Source organism: Gambusia affinis, linkage group LG06 (genome assembly GCF_019740435.1).
Source record: "Gambusia affinis linkage group LG06, SWU_Gaff_1.0, whole genome shotgun sequence".
Lineage (NCBI taxonomy): Eukaryota > Metazoa > Chordata > Actinopteri > Cyprinodontiformes > Poeciliidae > Gambusia > Gambusia affinis.
Window position 1 is genome coordinate 20,939,600 of NC_057873.1, and position 4,061 is coordinate 20,943,660.

Genomic DNA, 4,061 nt, shown 5'->3' on the forward strand with positions numbered 1-4,061 from the left:
ATATATATTTTTAACTTCTACCCTGCACATCACTGAATGTTTATATGAGACGAATATCATCGAAATCCTTTTCTTGTTTTCCTTGTTCTGTACTGCCACCTTGTGGCTAAATATGCACCATCCATACAAATCATGAGAATTTTGCATTTTGTTTTATTATAAACGGACATTGAGAGTTGCTATCTTATTGATATTTTGATCTTTATTTTATATATTTTTTTGTTTTGTCTTATTCTCACTCCATACTTGGATACGTTTACAAAAAAGGGTGAAAACTCAAGTCTGTTTCCTTAAAAAGGCTATTTATTTCACAAGATGTTCAAATCCAAATACCAAATCCTATGTGACATGAATCCAACCAGATTCTATTTAAAAAAAAATATTACTCATTTCAGAAAAGTTATTCTGAAATAATAACTTTTCAGAATAACTGAAAAGTTATTTTCAGTGTCTAAATTTAGACACTGAAACTCAGCTAACTATTTCTTTTCTTTGGTCATGTAAATCTAGTTTTTATTTATTTACTTGTAGTGCTAAATGAAATTTGTAGATTTCTTTTGTTTATTTTAAATTAAAAGCATAATAGTGATTCAAATAACATCACACATAGCTGCATAATAAATATATTTTTAAAAACTTATAAATGACATAAGGTTTTCTAGTTTGCACTGGGTGCACTGAGAGAGGCAGAGGAGCTTGATTTATTTTTTTTTCACAGGTTATCGGTCTCATATCTTGATGTGAAATGGTGACAGTTTCAACAAATATGTAAAAGAATATTTTTTTGTTAAAGTTACATACTGCAGCTTCCATGTGAAGTCATATTTCGTCATAAGGTCTCCACCTCATCATCTGGCTGACAGTCTGATCTCCTGCCCCCTGGAGACTATCCAAACCAGTTATCAGAATTTCATCAGAATAATTATAAATGATAATTAATATTAATAATAATTATTAAACTTAGAATAACTTCTATTATAAGTGGCTATTCTAAGTTTGTCCACCTGAGAAAGTATCAAGCAGATGAGAAGATGTCAACATAAACACCTTCTCTTTATGTTGAATACAGTGACCAGATCTATCAGCGGAGTTTCAACACATTGTGCAATTATGAAAACTTTTTGTTTAATCTGATCTCTAAGACGTTTCCTGTTCCCCAGGAAACCATCCATTCTGAGTTGAATGAACAGCTGTGACCAAACTCTTATGGTTATGGTGTTGCCACCAAAATGAATACGGACCTTCTTGTGTCAAGGACATCCAGAGCTTTTTTTGTTGTTGTTGTTGTTGTTGTTGTTGTTTTTAGGATATTTTAAGAAATAAAAAATTACTGTAATCTTTAGATCTATGTAACTTTGAAAGAGGCATTGCTTGTGCATCTCAAAGATTCTGCCACTTTCCAGGAAGAGGAATGATGATGCATCTTTTATGGCTTCTGGTCAATAGACACAGAGGGTATTAAATAACTTTTTCATTAAGTATTGATACACGTCCCTCTAGAACAGTGTTTCCCAACCCTGGTCCTCAAGGCACACTGTCCTACATGTTTTAGAGGTTTCCCTGCTTTAATGTGCCTGATTAATGTGCCTGATTTAATGTGCCAATCAGGCAGTTTGTTGAACTGCCTGATTGCAGTTCAACAAACGCCTGTTAATCAGTCATCAATTGAAATCAGCTGCACTGAAGCAAGGAAATACCTAAAACATTTTGGGCAGTGTGCCTTGAGGACCAGGGTTGGGAAACACTGCTCTAGAACACACCCCCAGGAATCTCGTGGATAAAAGGATGTGGATCATGTCCTGCTCCCTCCAGCCATCGCATCTAGATATCACCTAACCAACCAGGACAGAGGAACTTACCAAACAGACAGAAAAAAATGGAAACTGGTCAGACTCTCAGAGCGCCAAGTGCTAACTCTGCTGCTTCATCCTACTTTGGCTGGTCCGTTTTTAACACTGTGTGCTGCTGTCTGCCTCTTGGGGTTGCTGCTCTTATTTATTCTAACAAGGTAGGAAACTTTTCACTAGAATAACTCTTTAATTTGTTCAGACTTTTTTGCTTTCAAATACAAAATAAACACAAAACCTATTCTGAACAGCATAACATATGTTGCAGCACACCATTATATGCAAAGTGAAATTTGGGTTACTTGTATTACACCACAGAGTAAACTCATTTCATGGTTAATCCTGTATCTCTGTCACATAACCAGTATATGTTATTATAGTTAGACATTATATTACTGTGTACAATTTGCAGATTAAATGTCCTTCAGTGCTAAATCAAGTTATTAATTTATTTATTTCAAATGACACTAATTATAGCAATTGTTTCATAAAGGTAACAGAAGCCATTGCTGCTGGAGACACAGTTACTGCTGCAAAAGCATCCAGGACAGCCAAGATCTTGAACATATTCTCCACTGTCTTTGCACTAATCGTCATCATCACTGTGATAATTGTAAATCTCATTATTTTCTTAAGTTGATCAAGAACTGATTAACTTGATGGTCATGCTTAGGGTAAAGCATAACCTAAGCATAACTTTCCTTCTCTTTTTACAACCACAGCAAAATTTAATAAACTGATGAGTTGAAAGATTCAAATGTCTGTATGTACTCATTTTAATTATTCATGTGCGTTTTTGCTGTTATTTACAAATCATTAAAACAAGAAAAAATAAATGTATTATCCCAAAAGCAGAGAAAAATATTGAAGTAAAGCTAGAATTCAGATTAAATGCATTTTACAACAATCTCAAAATGCATGAAAAAAACATTGAAAGACCGTATAAAAGACTTCACTGGAATGTCAAAATCATCCTGGTTTGATTCAATGTATATTTAACCATCAAGTTACAGATTCAGTTTAGAGTTCATATACACCTATGGAAATGGGTGTTTTGAGCTTTTTGAACCCATCCAAACTTTCTCTTTGAAAAAAAGAATAAAGCATACATAGATCGTATTTTTATAAAAATCAAGTTTCTGTTTTAATTTTCCCATTGGGATGGTTATTTGTGTCCAAATATGATCCATCTCACCCAAATATTTGCTCTCAGATTCAATTAAACTGGTCAGGATTAGACTAGAAGACGCTGAAACATCAGTGGCACTGTCCACAGTAAAGGCAGCCCTATGTTCAAATTGCGTTGAAACCTGCAGCTATTAATTTGGACAAGAACAGCTCTTAATTCCAAGATTTATAAATTTTTCATTCCTAATACACAAGTTTAACTTGCATTAAATAAAACACACACCAGGTTACAGCATATGAACTATTGACATAGGGTCACCTGCAGGCCAAAGAATATTGTCTATTTTGGAGAAAAATGTTACTGACAAATAAATGAAAGGTCAAGTTAATATATCCACAAAGACTGGAAGTATGTTTGGAGGAGTTAAAGTAACACTTTAACTATTATTGCTTTTGAACCAAAAGAGTGAAGTAACAAAGAATCCTACATCACTTTAAACTAATCTGTACATAGCTGGACATATTTGGCTATTCTAACAGAACAATAACCTCAAACGGCTATAGAAATCAGCTTTGGAAAAGAGAGCCTATAAAGAAAATATGTACAATGTTTAAAAGTTTAATCGGTATATTGTTAATTAAAATCACAGCTCCCATTTCTGACATGAACAGTTTTCATATGCAGGCAGTATAATCTGTTGATAGCAACAAAAACTGCATGATTTCTCTGAAAATTGGTAAAAGAAATTCACAGTAGAGATGTACAGCCTATACTGTATAAATAACTTGAGTTTGTGTAAATTAGATAAAAAATATCAGAATAAAAGACACACTTGTTATTATTTATTTGAATGATCAGTACCCTGCATTACTAGCCTCATGTAGTCCATTCCAAACAACACAATACATGCTGATAATGAGAATGTGTACATTTCTGACAGGAATTGTATCTTTATTCTAATTGGCCGATAACAACAATTAGTAAACAGTTTTTTTTTATTATGTTTGTTCCAACTTAATTAAAAAAAAACATATTGATTTTTGTTATGTAAATAATTTTATGATGCAAAGGGAAACAGCACAACT

General features: G+C 33.1%; 1 long non-coding RNA gene across 1 annotated transcript; it reads left to right on the plus strand.

Moving 5' to 3' along the window:
* The first annotated feature begins 1,721 nt into the window (after positions 1–1,721).
* LOC122833205 lies at positions 1,722–2,599 on the plus strand. Its single transcript, XR_006370941.1, has 2 exons — positions 1,722–2,008; positions 2,341–2,599. It is a non-coding gene; the product is annotated as an uncharacterized LOC122833205 (long non-coding RNA).
* The last annotated feature ends 1,462 nt before the right edge of the window (positions 2,600–4,061 follow it).